Source organism: Pan paniscus, chromosome 13 (assembly GCF_029289425.2).
Source record: "Pan paniscus chromosome 13, NHGRI_mPanPan1-v2.0_pri, whole genome shotgun sequence".
NCBI lineage: Eukaryota > Metazoa > Chordata > Mammalia > Primates > Hominidae > Pan > Pan paniscus.
Genome location: NC_073262.2, coordinates 112,039,163 through 112,058,689, shown reverse-complemented (window position 1 = coordinate 112,058,689; position 19,527 = coordinate 112,039,163). Strand labels below are relative to the sequence as shown.

The following is a 19,527-nucleotide window of genomic DNA, read 5'->3' as shown; positions in this document are numbered from 1 at the left end:
TAGTATATAGTATATTATATATAATATATAGTATATATTATATTATATATATAATATATATATATATAGTATATATAATATACTATATATTATATTATATTATTATATATATAATATAATATATATATATAATATATATATTTGGCATGCACGTGACATAACCCGAATAGAAGCCTATATTATTCACTGACTGACTACATTTCTGCATGGCTTCTAACTCTCACCCATCTCCACCAGCATCACACAATCCCATTCTTTAGTGTTGATATTTTCTTAATTGTATGTGAAAATGTCTATAACCAAAATTTCCAAAGAAGTCCCTTAGTTTCCCACTCTAAATAGTTTGATGTCTCTATGCTACACCATATGTAGAAATTCTAGGCAGGCCACTATCTTTCCCCAAATTTTTCTTGCTAATCTGAATATATCACATTCCTCATGCCATTTCCCAGGTCAAAAATCCTTCACTGATGCCAGTGGCCTTACAATGAAACCAAATCTCTTACTAAGGACATCTACAAATCCAGCACCACCCACACAGGCAACTGTTCTCCAAAAGGAACCCTCTATTACATGCAATCTGGTTTGCTTTGCTCACTGTCACCTCAGTGCCTTTGCTATTGCTATTGTCCTCAGTGCCTTTGCTATTGCTATTGTCCTATCTAGGTGCTTTTCCAAACCTACACACACTCATGCCACTTCCGACATAATGTGTTTCACTTCTGCACATGGCAATGACACTCCCTCCTCTGAATTTGCTAGCACTTATAAGACATACTTTTTTTTTACCATTAATATTGTTGTAAATTATATTATTTTTAATACTAGTTTTATGTCTTATATCTCTAGTGACTGTCAACTAGAGGAGAACAATATGCTGTATATTTGATATTCTATAGCACAAGCAGGGTTGTCTATATAGAAGAAATTAATTACTTTTCTGATTCTTTTTAAAGCTCTTTCATTAATCCTTTGAAATACATTTTAATTTATATTTGATGCTTAGTAATATCTCAATATTAAAAAGCCCATGTTTTGGATATAATTCCAAGAATACTATTCAGAATTTAAAATATATTTGAATTATTTGTTGATTTGCTTTATATATATATAACACATATATATATAAAACATATATATATATATATAGAGAGAGAGAGAGAGAGAGGATCTGGCTCTGTCATGCAGGCTGGAGTACAGTGGCACAATCATAGCTCACTGTAGCCTTAAACTCTATGGTTCAAGCAATCCTTTCACTTCAGTCTCCTGAATAGCTAGGACTACAGACATGCACTATCACACCTGGCTAATTAAAAAAAAAAATTATTTTGTAGATTTGGGGTCTATGTTGCTTAGGCTGTTCTTGAACTCTTGCCTCAGACTCCCAAAATGCTAGGATTATAGGCATGAGTAACCATGCTTGTCCCATATTTTTAACATTTCAGTAACTGCAAGTCTGGAAGATCCTTATATCAAATGGTTCCACATTAAAGTAATTTACATAATAAAAATAATCCTAAAAATAAAACAGAAGTCAAGGAAAGAGGCTTAAACAAAAATCAACAATAATTAAATACCCCATTATAAAATAAAAATATTAATTTCTCCTAAATTATGTGATATTTTGGAAATGTCCAGTAACTATCATAATATGACAAAAAAAAATAATTTTGTTTATTGAGGGCATGCTTAGGAAAAAAGTAAACAGCTCCGAATCATGCCAAAAGTACAATAAATCAAATGTCTGCAAAGTGTATTTAAAGCTAAACTCAACAGAGCATTACACTAAGTCCATAAATATCTGAAAAGTGCATTAAATATTTTAGTATAAGCAATATATGCATAAAGAGGTACACTGTTTATTAATCTCATACATGATTCAAGATTATCATGAAACTGGATCCGCTCATTTACCAAATTGTCAGGAGATTTAGACCATTGTCTCTAAGAAGCAAAATGTGTGTTACACTGTTATTTAATGTTGGTTGTTGCTTGGCACCTGACGTTGTTTACAACTAAATCTGCTGTGGGGAAATAGCCAAAGGACCCATTCATATTGAGAATGGAATTTTTTTTTTTTGACTACTTCCCTCAAACATGAATTTGTACTTTTCTGTTTAGATTGTTTTGAAAAGCTTGGTTTGGGGTACAAAGAGACTACAAGTGATTAAAATTAATTATGCATGTAACTCACCAACAGCCAAAAAAAAAATAACACAGTTTGAGTTACGTTACAGCATTAGATAAGAACAGCTTACCAAAAGTCTACTCTTGTTTCCACCATTGATTTCTGATTTTCTAAATTATTTCTCTCTTGTGATTTAACACATTAGCAAATAAGATACAGATATATCTAGAGGGATTTAGAAGATGTAATTAATCTTTGAAAGCTTTTATGAGATTCTAAAAAAATTCTGCTTTTAACAACCTGAAAAATTACAGTGCAGTGCAAGTTAAATAAAAGACAAACTCCTTATCAGGGTCAAAAGGACCAATGTGGCCTGGTACCTGCCTTCTGTTCTGACTTAAGTGTCCCAGTATCCTCTACCGTGTCTGTTGGACTCCAGTATCATTGGTCTTTCTGTTTTCCAAATATATCAAGCTTCTTCCTGCTTTGAGGCTACTCTCTCTCACTTGAAAGCTTTTCCTCCGGGTACTACTATGGCTGGCTACTTCTCATCACTCATGCCTCCAAAGGCAGCCTATCCCATCACAGACAAGCTCTATTATATATGTTTATTGTATATTCCCTACAGCATTTATTTGTGTCTGAAATGTTCATTTATTATTTCACTTGTTAATGTCTGTCTCCTGCTGCTAGAATGTTAGCTCCATGAGGACAGGAATTTATGTGGTTTCTTCTGATATTTTCCACATTCAGAAAAGTGCCTACTAAATATTAGGAACCCAATAACCATGTGTTAAATAAATAAGTGAATGAACCATGGGCTATGATCTAAGAAAGGACACACTAGCCTGATATTCAAGTAGAAGAGACAGTGAATCCCTCCCAAGTAAGAACATCATGTTCTAAAAGGCATTATCTTAATTCTTTACAGATTATTTAAATTTCAGACCACCAAATAAAATAAACTAAGAAGAGTATGAAATATCTTACTTTAAGAGATCTGCATTTATATGTGTTGACTCTTGATATACAATTAAGGTGGTTTTATTCCCTGTACCACATAAAGACACTTTAGAGGAAGACCAATATGCACAACCCATTTTTCATCAATGTATATGGAAATTATAAGAAACTCTGTTCTATCTACTCAGTGATAAAACAGTCACTCTGATTCTGATGGATGATTAGACATGTTCATCTAGAGAATTAAGACATATTACACAGAATTTTCTAATAGAACGGTGGCATTAGAATTATTTCACTCTCCTGATAGTGGTATGGTTTCAGTTTTCAGTGACCAGGAATATGTTTCTCCTTAATATTTAAGCACAATTTCTACTTAATTTCTTTCCTTTAAGATGCTTTTCATGGCTTTCAAGTATTTGTCAACTAAAGATTCCATAACGCTTAAGCAGCATGGGTGCAGATGAAGCTCTGCTGAACACAGGAACCACAGCAACACCCAATTCTTATTTAATATGCAGTCTTGGAAAAAGCAAAACAACAACAACAACAACCAAGAGGGATAGAGCACTGTAGGCAGAGAAACAGGAAGGCACGTAAGAGTAGGAAGGTAAGTGGAAAATAGGCATAAACACAGAGGCCCACAGCCTTTCTAGCTTACTTCTTCTTAGCTAAAAATGTTAAATCTGGGAGAAACGCAAAAGGAAAGCAATTTGAAGAAAATTTAATGGCATTACAGATGAGAAAAAAGTTGCAACCTGCCTATTTTTGTTGGATTCCCCTTATATGTTGAGCCAAGTTTAAACACAGACTCAAATCAGTCTGGAGGCATCAGCATGGATAGTTCAAGCTCACAGAAAAGCTCATTGGCTTTCCAAGTCTGGGCACACATCCCCAGAGTTTAAACTACTATCCGGAGAGATCCAAACCACAGGAATGGCCCTGGAGCAGTAGCTTTGTAAGTGTTTCCTGGATCAGATTTAGTCTCAGTGCTTACAGTAGTGTAGCTGGCATGTAGCTGGTTGGAATGACCCTAGAATTCCGAGCCCCTCCCTCTTTTATATCCATGTGAAAGTCACAGTTGAGTCACGAAGTTGGGCAGGTATGACTGCCACCTCAATCCACCCTCAGCTCAGAGAACAGAAATATAATCAGAATTGGGAATGGCAGTCAGAATGAGATGAGTCTTCAGTGACACCTCTTACCAAGCACTGAGTTTGAGCCTGAATTATTGAGTCTCAGGCCTGCTTCCCCTACTAACTAGATAAGGAAAGTCACTTAAATGGTCACTGTCCCAGTTTACTTATATGTACTCCACAGGTTCACAACATTTGCTCTTGATAATCTCTTTTCCCCATCAAACATCCTCTAATTCATATATAAATAGCAAGTCTTGAGAATTGATGCCTTTTCAGTGATGGGGCAGAGGCGCAGAAATAAAGAATGTATTTGTAACTCTCATTTGTAAATGTAAAAAATAATTAACTAATTATAAAAAGAATGCATTTAATAGCATTTTAAATATTTCCAGATATGTAAACACACAGTCCTTCTAATCCAGTAATTAACAGGGCTACAAAAAGCTATTCCATTACATAAATCATAAATATGTTAGGAATAAAAAGATTTTATTAAAAATCAGTTTATCCATTTTAAATGCCATTTTTTTAATGGAGAACTTTGCATTCCTATTAATACCCTCATGATACCATTTGGGAAGGGACTAAATAAGGCAGTAAGAATGTCCAGGATTGTACAAAGCTTCATACTGCCAATTTTGATATTGACCACTCTCAATATGGTGCTACTGAAGACAAAAGAAGAAAAAGCATGAAATTCGTGACTGAGTTTTAAAGCTATAAGAACTTAAACAAATGAAAAAAACTGTTAAGTTTCACCAAAGGCCACTCAGTGCTCTGAAATAATCTTCATCCCGAATAAGGCAAAACTTTAGTCTGAGGTACAGTGGCCAAAGATCTTTTAAATAAGTCCTAGATCATAGTCACTTGGTTGTTTTATAAGAGATTCAGGTTTCAGTAGATGCTTAGTATTTTATGTTTTCCTAGCAGCAAAATTCTTAAAAGTTCCATCAGTCCTGGTTTCTGATGTTTAAGTGAAGATAAAGGGCATTTTCCATGTAAAAGCAGTGTCACCTGAACTTCTTAAAAGATACATTTAAGTAGCCAGTATTCCAACTTAGGACATTTTGATCAACATGGAGATGCTTTAATTTTGAGCACAAGATTTAGCTTTACCATTTGATTTCAATAATGAACAATGGAATCTGGACTATCTTAATCCAAACAGAAAAATACAGCAATACTTTAATATTAATCTAATTTGATTTAATTAATAAATACTTGGTCATTGTTTTCCCTATTAAATTGTATTTAATACCAACTGTTCTCATGTGGAATCAACTGATTGCATAATAACTGATTTCACCTATGAAAAAAGCAAATATATAAAAGTCTAACTCTATCTTAGAAAGTAATTATACACAAACACACAAATACCACCACTGCCACCATCATGTTAGCCCTTGTGAAACACCAGGTAGACAAAATTAGCAGGCTGAGAAGTTGTTACAAGTATTATAATTCCATGTTCTCATCCACTAAGTAAAGAAATTGTATGCTACAGATTGAAAATTTTGTTCAAACAATAAATAAGTTTTGTAGCAAATTAAAGAATCAAATATTTTCCTGGCTATACTAGATGACCTATTAAGATAAAAAGAATGAATAACTGAATCCTAAAAACTTTTTTGCTTGTTTTTCAAAGTGGGCCAAAAGGACGTAGTGTATCATATAAACAACAATAAAAAATAGGCAGCCTATTATTTAATACATTATTTTGCTCAAAAAGGTAGACTCTTAAGGGAAGAGAAAATTACAAATTTGAGAGGTACAATACTCAAATAAAATAGTAAAATGTCAAAGCTGAGCATTATTTAATTGCCTTAATACCAATCAAAATGATACCATATTATTCATTCTAAAATTGATAAACACTTCCTCATGCCAATTCATTATGTAATTTCAGCACCATGCATTAACAACACAATGTTGTACTTTTAAATTGTTATAATGCAATGTAGTAGCCACCTAAAATCCATTACTACTTAAATAAATGTAAAGGGTTCATATTGAAATGATGGTTTTGTCTCAAATAGAGTCAGTTTGTATATTTACTTGTGAGTTTGCTTTAACTGTAAAGGACCTAGACAGTTAAGCGATGAAATATCTCATGATATTCAAGCACTGTATTTTATGGTCATTTTTGAGGTAGATTAAGATGGCTAATGATGATGCTATACAGAGAAATGTAATTAGGAATATTTTACTTAAAATTAAATTAATTTAGTTCAACATTTACTGATTGCTCATAGAGTAGTTCATACTTCACTTCATAGGTACACATTAGTGGAACTAGTTAACTAACATAAAGACAATGGACTGCCTGACACATAGTAACTTTACTAGTTGTTAAAAAAAAAACAAAAAACTAGTTGAACCATGTTTTATAGTGTCTGATGAACAAAATAATAAAAAGTCAGTTGGCTAGCCAAATTTTTTATTTAAAAAAATTCATTGTAAACATGTATTACTTTTGTCTGAAAATGTCTTTAAAGTAATTGCCGGGCACGGTGGCTCACGACTGTAATCCCAGCACTTTGGGAGGCTGAGGTGGGCGGATCACGAGGTCAGGAGATCGAGATCATCCTGGCTAACAAGGTGAAACCCTGTCTCTACTAAAAATGCAAAAAATTAGCCGGGAGCGGTGGCGGGCGCCTGTAGTCCCAGCTACTGGGGAGGCTGAGGCAGGAGAATGGCGTGAACCCGGGGGGCGGAGCTTGCAGTGAGCCGAGATGGCGCCACTGTACTCCGGCCTGGGCGAAAAAGCAAGACTCCGTCTCAAAATAAATAAATAAATAAATAAAATAAAATAAAGTAATTCAAAGAAGGCTAATGAGGACACATTGAGGCGAGCAATTACCTATAACCTAAGGGAACCTGAATAAACTTGGATACAAACTAATCGGGAGAAATAGGGTAGTAACTTTTCTTCCTGGTTTTTAAAGGCCTTTTTGAGGTACAAAGCGTTATGAAAGATTGGTATACAAGGAAAAATCTGTTGAAGCCTAGGGGATATAAAAGCTAAGCTCAAAGAAAGGACCAAGATAGGGATGGAGCCTTGAGAAGGAGGAGAGGTTAGCATAAAACTTCATGTTAAATGAGAAATATAAATATAATGAAAAATAAATTTCAATAAGAATATCAGGCTATAATTTCATTTTCTAAAGACCAATGTTTATTTTGCCAATACAAACTGAAAGGAGCAATCTAAGTAAAGAAGAAAAGAAAAGGGAAAGAGGAGAATGGAAAGAAGACAAAAAAGGAAAGAAAAAAGTCAAGGTATGTGATCTTAAAAGTAAATTATTTGCTCATTAACATAACAAAAAGCAAAAAAAAAAAAAAAAAAGACATTTGCCCCCTCTAGTGTGTGTTTTAATGGAAAACAAACTGTCTAAAACTTTCCCCAACTTCCACAATATAAACTTAACAATAGACTGAAAGAGGATCCTGAGCTCTTTATTTTGTCTAACTTTCCATAGAATTTTACTGAAATGTTTAAGTAAAATGTATTACAGTTAAAGTACTACCATTCAAAGGAAAGTTTATGTCTTGAACAGGAAAGATCAAAGATTAGATTCAAAGTGTTTTTCATAAAAATTCATCTAATTGTGTTCACATCATTTTAAAATTCTGAATTCACCTAATTCACTGTAAAACTCCTTCCAATAAACATACTGTATAATTTTTATAAGGAAGCACCATGGCCTTAGTTCAAAGACATGACAGGGGAGGGATGGGGACAAAATATGTTGAAACAGAAAAACAAACCATTTATTTCTTCTTCACCCTCTTAGACAAAAAGGCTCATCTCTACCCTACATGGACAGCTTTTAATAGCTGAGAATTTGCTTTCATTCCACATCTTCCTCTACGCCCACCCACCTACCCACCCACCCAAACCTTCATACAGCCTGTCTCCCTTGACTTTGGCCTTTTGTGTACTACATATTAATTTGCAGCCTTTTAACTGCTTTTGGTGCCTAGAATCATTTTCTGCAATTGCAAACTGAGAATATCAAAAGTTGTTTCTCATAATGAATAAATAAATACATAAATGGTAATAAGTGCTCTCCTTAATGAAAAATAAAGGCCAAATTTGTATCAAGAGAGTAACATTACTGAAACCAAAATAGCTAGAGAACAGTAAGTCTAACATCCAAATGTCGAATTAAAAAGAATGATGTGAAGGGAGGGAAAATATGGTGAAATGATCAAAATACAGTCCTTACATGAAAAGGTCTAGATTGAGTAGATAAAGGTAATGGCAATAGTAAAGAGATAATTAAAGTAGCAAAAACACTTGATATATCTGAGAGAATCAGATATGACTCAAAGAGTTTATTAGCATCTTTAACTAATCTATAACAGAGACAAAAAAATCTGAGATCGTTTCAAAACTGTTATCTTCAGGTTCATGCATTTACTAATGACTTACCTAAAGTGACTACTTTTAGCATTAAGGAGGATAGTATTGATCTGGGGGTGGTGCTATCTTCTACTGTAACTATTATTTCAGATTCTTTATCTTAATCTGTTAAGAGGAAATTAAGTATTGAAAGGATTCAATAATCAGAGTTACCAACTTGAATACTAAAATCCCCATGTCAGTTTCATATGGTCAGTCTCAAATGGACATCAATGAATCACTGAAGGATGCACCTATTGTCCTATAAGCAAATGTAATAATGATTTTTTAAAATGCCAGCAGTGCAACTACATTTGTTAATAGCATGTCCAGTCTGTTGTCTAACTGCTAGTAAAATTCAGTACAAAATATGTGTGTGTGATAAGAAAATACACAAAAATACACCAACATTTTTCTTCCTTTTCCCTTCTGATGTTTAGAAAATTTGCGAACTGGTTTAAACCAAAAGGGGTAAAGGAATGAAATTATTCCTTCAGGCTTAGAGGATTCTGTGCCAAGTTTCATTTCTGGCTACATATTTCTAACCAAGTTCAAGATCCCTGAAAAGGAATACATAAAAGAGAAAATATCCCTTTAACCTCAGTGGAATGACATTAGTAAAGGCTGCTATGGGAAGAGAAAGGCTTTTGCCCTGAGATGGGTGTGCTCCTGGTGTTTGGTTTCCACTGAGAGGATGCCTGCTCTCTCAATGAATCTGAAGTACCTACTAGGATGAGGTAATGGCTGTGCCAGTTTCACTGGGTCATGCTCTTTCAGCACATTCTTTCCCTGTCTCCTCCCTGAGAAGGTGCTGTAAACAAGTCATCCTGAGAGGTGCTGCAGAGAATGAACAATCCTAAATTCAAAATTCTTGAAAACACTGGCCCTGCTATGGCAGTATAGAAGACTAAAGCAGCCATAAAGAAACAGGTTATTTGATAAGAAAAGGGAAAAAAATAAGAGAGGAGATAAATAAAATAAAAATTAATATAACTAAAATATTATTTTATAAAAGGTAGCTCTATTTTTAAATTACTTAGATCTTCAGATGTGTGTTAAGCAATTTTCTACTTATGGTTTTAAAAAAGAAAACTTTGGACATTAAATAATATTGTAGCAAACTGTAAAATATGAAAAATTAAAATTAAATAAACCACAGATAAACAGCATGTACCACTGATCCTAAAGCCACAATGGCTCTGATAATATACAAATCATGAATGCAGATGTACACCTATGATAATCAGATGAAATTACCAGGAAATCAACATAAACACACACACACAAATATAATAATCCTTACTGAATGAAAAAAATGCCTTTTTTCTTGAAGGAAGGGTTCTTTGTGTGCATGGGGCTGGGGCTTTTGGAACATCCATGATTTGCAAATTCACAAGGATTTCTACCAAAATACACCTATTGCCCGGTTAAAGGGCTGTTTTGTGTTATATTCTGATGGAAGGCTGTAATCTTTTCCCTGGGCATAAAATTAAAAGCATTCTAAAGGGCTTCTATTTATTCAATCTATTTGACTGCCAAAAAAAATCATAATTGTCCACAGTGAAATGACATAGTGAAAGAACTATGCTTTTGAACTGGGCTGGTACCTGCAGCTCATGCATGGGACATTTTGCATAATGTGGCTCACATAAAAGGCTTTGTTCTCCATCGCCTCACTGTGGCTGCAAACCTCAATTTCAGTTTGCAATCATTTCCTTTTCTAGACTGATCATTTTAAAATAAATTATATCTTTAACATTTAAATTAGTTCCTTACCAACAGTCATCAATCCCTTTGCCTCACACCCAAAATTATATACCACCCAACAATATTTTTTTGTTTTGCACTACAGATTTTATTCACAACATAATTTCCAAACCCTCAAATACAATTTTAAAAAATCAGTCTCTTAAGTACCTATTTCCTTTTGTAACATGTATATAGTGTATTATACATTTGTGTGCATACTTGTGTGTTTAGGCATTTAAACAAAAACCCTTTACACCGGACTCAATTTTAAAGGGTCTATGTCCTGGAAGCATTGTGCTAAGAGCTTACGACAGATGGCACACAGCAATTGTCACAAACGGGCTTGTTGCTAATGAAAGCTTTTTATTTTCTGACAAAAATCCTGAAGTCCGGATGCCAGGCAGAATAACATTAATTTCCAGTTTTCAAGGATTTTTTTTCTGACTCCATCCATACCCCTCCCCCTATACACACCCAAATATACAGCTCCCCACTCCTAGCCCCCCACACACTCTTTCTTGAAATTTCCATCCTTAAACAAAAGACGAGGTGGGGGAAGGAAGGCAGCCAGCACTGCAGTCCTCCTCTCCCCACCAAAAAAGCCTTTTAAAAAGAAAAGGAAGAAAAGAATAGATGCACTGTAGATTCAGAGGTCCACCCCCAACGTTTAAAAAGAAAAACGACTGTGTGGAAGCTCAACCAGACTCATTTCTTCGTGCCCCGCCCTCCAACACCACCAGGCATTTATTTTTCATTTTCCTACAATTATAAATATCAGTCCTCCTCTCCCAGCTGTTTCTGAAGGAATTACAGAGAAACATGATTTGAAATGGACAAGGCTTCCCTCACTCACTCACTTGCCAGTGTGCAGTTCTCTGCAGCTGGATGAACAAAAAAATCCCCTACCTCGATTTCCTATTTTCCACTATCTTTGTAGAATCCACTCCCCTTCTTTCCACAGTGCAGGTAATACTGGCTTTCGATACACGTATTCTAACCTGGCGTAAGTTTTCAGTTGTTTCAAAGTGGTACCTAACAAGGTCACTCGCTCTTCTACGAAGCCAGGGCTCAGGTACCAGTAGCGTCCGGCCCCCTGCTCCGCAGTGACACCTGGAGAGGACAGGCCCGAATCTTCCGCCAGGTGCACGGCTGGTCACTCGACCAACTACCAGACTGCCTGCTGCGAGTCCCAGAGGACGAGACACAACCCCTCCCCATTCCTCTCTCTTTCTACTCAGAGACCGAGGCAAAAGGAGAGGCGCCCTACATAGAGCCAGAGGTGGGGACGGTCTCTTACCTGGGCGCAGAAACTGGATGCACCCGCGGTCGCGACTGCCACCGCTCACGGACTTAGCGCCCTCCGGAGAAAAAGGAGAGGGGTAGAAGGGTTAGGGGAAGAAGGGGAGGGGGGGAAAAAGAAGGAGAAGGAAGAGAAAGAAGCGGAAGGGAAGTAAAGGAAGAGAGGATGCTGCTGCTGCTGCTGCTGCTGCCCAGAGCCCGCGCAGCCCGAGCGCCCGCCCCAGACTGAGAGCGGCGCCCCCACCCGGCTCCCAGCGCAGCAGCTCCGCCTCGGCCCCTCCTCCCCGCCCCGCGCAGGTCCCGCCCCGCGCAGGTCCCGCCCGACTCCGCGAGCCCGTGGGCGGCCGCGGTGGGGCTGGCGCTGCCACCGCCGCAGTGTCCGGGAGGGGGAGCACGACCGCTCTGCCTTCTGCCGCAGCCGCCGGCCGCCAGGCGGGGACCGCGAGGTGGGAGCCTCGGAGAGCCCCGCCCAGCCGCTGGCGCGGGCCTTCTCCAGAGCCCTGGTCCCCTCCCGCGAGGCCAGTGCCCGGGCGGCGGGACAGGCGGGCCTTCCTCACTGGCGTCCTTGGAAAATCGGGGGCAGCAGCTTTAGTCTCTCGGGAGCAACCTCCGCAGACCCCCTGCTTCCCTCCCCTGTGTCGCTATGAGGCGGGGTTGCCAGTGGCACCTCACCAGGAAAGCTCACTGGCCTCGCCTCACAAACCCAACCACAGGTGCATCCAGAAAAGACAAAGGAATGTGGGGCGCTTGAGAACATAGAACAACTCTTGTCAGCACTAAAGGAGCAATGGCTGAGGGAGTAGAGAATTCTAGACCCAGCTCTGTCACGAATTAGATTCATTCATTTATTGAGTCAACGAATGTTTATTGACACCTACTATGTGTCAGGCACTCTTCTAAGCATTAGAAACATCAGTGACAGACCTTTCCCCCAACCCTAATAAAAAAGATCCCCTCCCTTTATAGTTATTACATTCTAGATAGCCAGACGTATGCTCTAGAGACAGTTCACTTAATCTAACTCTCAGTGTATTCATGTGTCATATGAGAACTAAAAATGACAGCCCAATTCTCTTATGCTTAAAAAGATAATGAATATGAAGGATCTTTGAAGAATGATACAAATACAATGAATTAGAAAGCACGGAAAGTGTTGACCTTGAAATATCACCCTTAAAAAAATTGCCTCTTAAATGCTTTTGAAAGTGAAATGACCACCTGAGAAAACAAATGATTCTTTACCATTCGTACTAAGGAGTATGAATCTTCATAATCAGAGAGCAGCATTTTATTGTAAGTAAGAAAAGTAAGATGCAACTTAGAATTACTGCGAGTGTCTATATCAAGTACTGACAAGGTGTTTTTAAGGTCAGCCAACATACTGAGGTGTGGCTTGTACAGTCTTCACAGTGCTGATGAAACAGCAGCCATAATGTGGTTCTGTCACTTAAATTAACCATAGAATCTTAGAACCTAGAACATTAGAGTTGATGTTTTAGGCAGCTGGTCTAATTTCCTCCATTTTCAGACGGAAAGAGACCCAATGGTGGGAGCCTGCAAGGATTAGAAACCATCACAGAGGAAGCTGTGAAGCCTGGCCTCCCCAGTCACACCCAGTGCTCTGTGTCCTGCCTCCCCCGCTCTGCTTCATACCATGTGCCAGTGACGCTTGCAGTGAGTTTGGAAGTATCAAGGCACACCCAGGAGCTGGGAGGTTGGAGGAGTTGATGCTCCTCCTCGGAAGATGGCCTGATTGAGAAGGAGGTCTTAGGAGACTAGGAAATCATAGACAGTATGTGGATGGGAGGAAGGAGTAGGCATACTACCAGAGTGTTAGCAGCTGACATTCATGACCAGGCATGCAGGTGCAGGTGCTCAATGAGAGTAATTTTCCAGGGCCAGGAGCGGTGGCTCACACCTGTAATCCCAGCAGCTCAGGAGGGAGTATCGCTTGAAGCCAGAAGTTTGAGGGTACAGTGAGTTATGATTACACCACTGCACTCCAGCCTGGGTGACAGAGTGAGACCCTGTCTCTAAAAAACAGCAATAAAAAGAGATTATTTCTCCGATAGTTTAAAGTACAGTGTTCCTCAGCATTTTTTGTTTTTGTTTGTTTGTTTGTTTTTTCCTCCACTTTAAGATTAGCTGAGGCAGCCAAACTCTAATGGCTTTTCTCTTTGGGGAACCTGGTCCTTATATGGGAGATTGCCTCCTCTCAACACACATCTTAGAGTTCTTTCAGAAAAATAGCATCCATATGTTGTAATTCAATAGAGAGAATTTAATATGGGGAACAAATTGCAAAGGATTCAAATGACTAAAAAGCCAACTAGGGGATGATGAGGCAACACGATGATAGTTACTAGCAGGAAAGTACTACCACTCTCAGGCTGGGGAGTGCTAGAGAGGAGGCTTTACCAGGAATGAGGAGCACAAGCTACATTAAAGGAACTGAGACCACAGTGGAGATGCTTACTGGGAGACAGATAATGCTGGAGGGTCCTCCAAAAGCTGAGAGTGAAAAGAAATACCGTGGCCCTCCTTTAACCTGTATTTCGAAACCCTGTCATTGGGTGAACCTAGAAGAAAGTCAGTTGACAAAGCAGCCTAAGAAATACAGTTTGCAGGAGTCAGTGCCCTGGGATGTCAAACAACTTTAGGAGGGGACTCCATATGTTTAGGCTTCTGGTTTAAGGAGGGATCTTTGTGTTGAAGTGAACTTTTTTTTTTTTTCCCTCAGCAAAGCATCCCTTCCTTAGAGGAATGATCCTTTTCATATGATTCCCCATATGCTAGTAAAATGTGTGCCTCTCTTCTCTTTCTCAGAGGTGGACATGTGACCCTGGCTAACTCTATAGTAGAACCTGTTCTCCTCATGTATAGTGATTGATACAGGGTGGTCATATGTCCCAAATATTTCCAATCAGGCTTTTTTCCATGAGATGTGTCATATGAACAATAGTGAATTGGATGGTATAGGTATAGAGTTGTCAGTGACTGTATTTCCTTCCATGCAGAAAAGCAATGCTGAGAGATGGAGAAAGAACCCTTGAAAGACTCCATGGATCCTGCTACGTCTCAAGGTAGAAATGCCATTTTTCAAGCCAATAGATTTTTGTTTCTTTTCTAAGCTTGCTGTATAGTTGGATTCCTGTCATTTTCAACTGAAGAAGCCTTGACTAATACAGTGCTGGACTCCAAAAAGTAAACCACAGATAGAAAGAGCCTGCCAATATTGATTTCCACAATTACTTGTCTTGTCTTCAGGCTAAATTCTTGATTTGTATTTATTTGGCCCAGAGGATTACATACATAAACAACCATACCCTTTTCTCAGGGACAGGACTTCTGATAGTTTCTCAATCAGAAAACCATCAGAATAAATGTATTTCTACTGATTAGAGAAAGGTCTACTGGTATATAGGAAGTAATGAAACCTTCTCCCCAGAGAGTCAAAGAGTAGGTGAGCCTTTGAGGAGGTTGTACTGCATAGTGTTAAGAGCACCAGACTTCAAGTCAGATCTGAGGGCCCATATTTGCTGTTCCCTGCTTGTGTGACCTTGGGTACATCTCTCTACCATTTTGAACCTCAATATTTTTATTAGCAAATGAGGAGACTCAACCACATGCCACCTAAGGTCACTTTAGTTTTATAAAGCTATGAGAAATTATAGCTCAGCTGAGGATTTGCTTATTAAGTTGATGAACATTAATTAAGTGGCCCCTAGAGAAACAATGAGCAAGGTTCATACATACACAAACAATGCTGATACAATGTGCATCCCATCATAGAAAAGATGTGGATGCAAGATGCAGGTATGACACTGAAGAGCAGACACTCATAAGTCCTTTACCTTCTATGTGTGAAATGGGCTTTTTGTGTTTTGTTTTTAATTTCTTGACCTTTTCTCTATGGATGACTAGAGGCACATCTATCAAAATTTCTATCATGTTTCACAAGTTTTGACCATTGCAATGGCTTTAAAATTTAAAAATGAGCTTTGTAGTATGGTCTCCCATTTCCAATTCTATGCCTAGTTCATTGAACAGGTGGTGAAATTACCATTGACTTCTTCTGGACCATAATGTATCATTCTGTTCAAAAATTTTGTTGAGGTATAATTTACATTCAATTAAAAGCACAGATCAGAAATGTTCAATCTACACCTTCAGCCCCAACCCATAGAGGTAACTACACTTTTGATTATGTTTCTCTGTGGCTTCACTTTGCATATTCTTGGAATTCCTATAAAAGGATTCAGACAATATATATTATTCTACATCTGGCTTCTTTTGCACACATATTACTTTTGAGATGTATTCTTTATTTTGTAAGTTATCTGCAGTTTATTCCTTTTTATTGTTCAGTAGTATTTTATTGTATGGATATACCATATTTTGTATATCCATTTTCTAATTAGTGGACATTTGGGGTTATTTTCAGTTTCTGCTTGTTAGTAATAAGGTTGTTATGAACTTTTATATAAGATTTTTTTGTGGATATGTTGTTGTTTCTTTTAGTCATATACCCAAGAGCGAAATTTCTGGGTCGAATGGTAGATATATGCTTAACATTTTAAGAAACTATTGAAGTATAAGTTTTCAGTACTGCTGAGTAGACTTTTACTAGACCTTACCATCCCCCAGATAACATCTCCTGTAGGGGTGAAACAACCAAAACCAGAAAGCACTGGAATGTAAACAAAACAGGCATATTTTAAAGGGGAATCAACGCTTGGAAGAAGGAATGGCACATTCAATGCCTTTTAACTTGAGAGAAGATTGCACACAGTATTGCCAGGGGCAAACAGTCATAGAAAAATTACAGTTTTCCTGAAATAGAGTATAGAGTTTGGGACAATGTCCTGAGATGGAAAGTGAAAATAGAAGACTGAAAAGAAGAGACACTGGAATAGTCCAAATTTCTAGGTATAATCTATGCACAAATCTCCACTTTATCCCTGAATCATGTGTATATGGAACAGATTCAATGCTTCCCAGTTAAAGATTAAAACAAACAAAAACAATAACCAAATACTGAGCTGAGGTTTGAGTTGCTACCCGAGTGACAAATGTTGCAATGTGAATCTAACCAAATTAAATGAGTAGTAAAACAAAAACTTCAACACTGGAGTAATATAACGAAATCCAGAGTCTTCACAACTTAACATCCAGGATACCACCCAAAGCTATTCAACATTCAAAGAACCAGGAAAATGTGGCCCAGTTTCAAGAAAAAAGACAATCAACAGAAATTAATTTTTAGATGACCCAGATGTTGGAATTAATAGAAAAGTGTTAAAATCAGCTACTATAAATATACTCAATTAAGTAAAGGAAATATAAGTGAAAAAAATAGAGAATCTCAGTAGAAAAACTAAAATTATTGAGAAGAACCAAATTTCCTTGATGACCAATGATGCCAATATGTCTCTGTGTTCTTGTTGGTTATTCTTGCATCAGATTTTGTGTTGTGAAGTGTCTGTTCTAATATTTTGCTAATTTTTAATTGGGTTGTGTATCTTCCAATATACAAGGAATATATAAGGAATATATTTTGATAATATTTTCCTCCAATTTTTTGTTTGCATTTCATTTTCTAAATGTCATCTTTTGGAAGTGCGAACTCCTTTAATTTTGATAAAGCCCTATTTCCTCAATCAAATTTTCTTTTTATGCTTTGTGGTTTTTTTGGTCATATCTAAGTAATCTTTCATCTACTCCAGGGCTACTTTTTTTCTGTTCTCTTCTAGAAATTTGATAGTTTTAATTTCTATGATCTATTTCAAATTAGTAGATATGATATAAGGTATTACTGATTATTTTTTTCCATATAGATATCAGTTGTTCCAGAATTATTTTGTGAAAAGACCATCCTTTCCTCATTGAATGACCATAACATCTTTGTCAGAAATCAATTGGTCATATATATATAGGTCTGTTCCTGAACTCTGCCATGTCATTGATTCTTATGACAATTTCACATTATTTTGATTACTCTAGCTTTATGGTAAATCTTATAATCAGACATGGCAAGTACTACAATCTTATTTTTCTTTTACAAATTTCTTTTGGCTCTTGTAGTCTTTTGCATTTCCATACAAATATTGATGTCAACTTGTCAATTTAAATAAAAATTATGTTTTCTTTGGAATTTTCTCAGGTCTGTAGATCAATTTTGGCAGAATTGCTGTCTTAAAGATATTGAGTCTTCCAATCAATGAACATGGTATAGATCTCTATTTAATTAGATTTTTTGAAGTTTTTGAAAAATATATATTATTAATAAGCTTTATTTCTTAAAGCAGTTTTACATTTACAGAAAAACAGAACAGAAAGTACAGAGAGTTTCCATACATTTCCTTTCCCCTGCCCATGGTTTCTCCTACTATTTACATCTTGCATGGGTGACGTACCTTTGTTAAAATTGAGGAACCAATATTGAGGCATTATTATTAATTAAAGCTCATAATTTATATTATGGTTCACTCTTGGTATTGTACAGTTTTGTGGGTATTGCCAGATATATAGTGTCATGTGCCCATCATTGTGGCATTATACAAGATATTTTCACTGCCTTAAAAAATACACTGTACTCCATTTATTCCTCCCTACAGTCTTTCAATACCCCACAAATGTTATATAGTTGAAATTATGTGGTATATAGCTTTTCTTCTTTCATTTAACAGTAAATATTTAAGATTCCTCATACCCTTTCATGGCTGGATAGCTCATTTTATCACTAAATGTTATTCCATTGTATAAATGTCCCATAGTTTGTTTATCTATTCAGCTATTGAAGTACATTTTATTTGCTTCTAATTTTGGCAAGCACAAACAAAGTTGCTGTAAACATTCATGTTCAGGTTTTTGTGCTGACATAAGTTTTCAACCCATTTGGGTAAATACCTGAAGCACAATTTCTGGATTGTAGGGTAGACTATGTTTAGCTTTGTAAGAAACTGCCAAACTGTCTTCCAAAGTGGCTGCACTGTTCCTCCAGTGATGAATTAAAATTCCTTTTGTTTCATGTCCTCAAGAGCATTTGCTGTTGTCAGTGTTTGAATTTTACCTGTTCTAGTAGGCATTAGTGGTTTCTCGTTGTTTGAATTTGCAGTTTCCTAGTAACATATAATTTTGAGCATCACCTTATATGCTTATTTGCTGCCTGTATATGTTCTTTGGTATAGTAGTTATTCAAATATTTTACCCATTTTTTAAATTACATATTTTCTTATTGTTGAGTTTCAAGAGTTTCTTTATATTTTGTATTCAAGTCCTTTATCGAATATGTGTTTCATAAATGTTTTCTTCAAATCTGTGGCTTACCTTTTCATCTTCTTAATAGTGATATTCACAGAGAAGAACTTTTTAATCTTAATGAAGTCCAATTTATTAATTTGTTTTTCATAGATTGTCTTTTAGTTTTGTATCTAAAAACTCATTACCAAGTACAAGGTCACAAGGATTTTCTCATATGTTATCTATTAAAGTTTAATTGCTTTGTGTTTTACATTTAGGCCTATAATTCATTTTGAGTTAATTTTTGTGGAAGAGGTAAGATTAGCATCTAGATTCATTTTTTTGCTTTCACATGTCCAATTGTGTAAGCATCATTTGTTGAAAAAATTATCTTCTCTCCATTGTATTGCCTTTCTTTCTTTGTCAAAGATCAATTTACTATATTTGTGCAGGTCTATTTCTGCATTTTCTATTCTGTTCTATTGGTCTATTTGTCTGTTTTGGTTTGTTTGTTTTTGCCAGTACTGCACTGTCTTCATTACTATAGCTTTATAGTAAATATTAATATTGGATAGTGTCAGTCCTCCAACTTGTTCTTCTAC

At 36.6% G+C, this 19,527-nt stretch overlaps 1 protein-coding gene across 22 annotated transcripts in view; it reads right to left on the bottom strand.

The window, feature by feature from the left end:
- The window catches only part of MAP2 (microtubule associated protein 2), a 310,414-nt gene extending 298,456 nt beyond the window's left edge, over positions 1-11,958 (bottom strand). For 14 of the 22 annotated variants that reach the window (XM_034954996.3, XM_055109053.2, XM_055109056.2 and 11 more), the window contains exon 1: positions 11,682-11,925. The gene's annotated coding sequence lies outside the window, so the exon portion shown is untranslated. Of the gene's footprint in view, positions 1-11,681 lie in introns of all 22 variants that reach the window. The other 8 variants (XM_034955030.3, XM_034955032.3, XM_057301501.2 and 5 more) reach the window with 4 other exon arrangements.
- Positions 11,959-19,527: the final 7,569 nt, after the last annotated feature.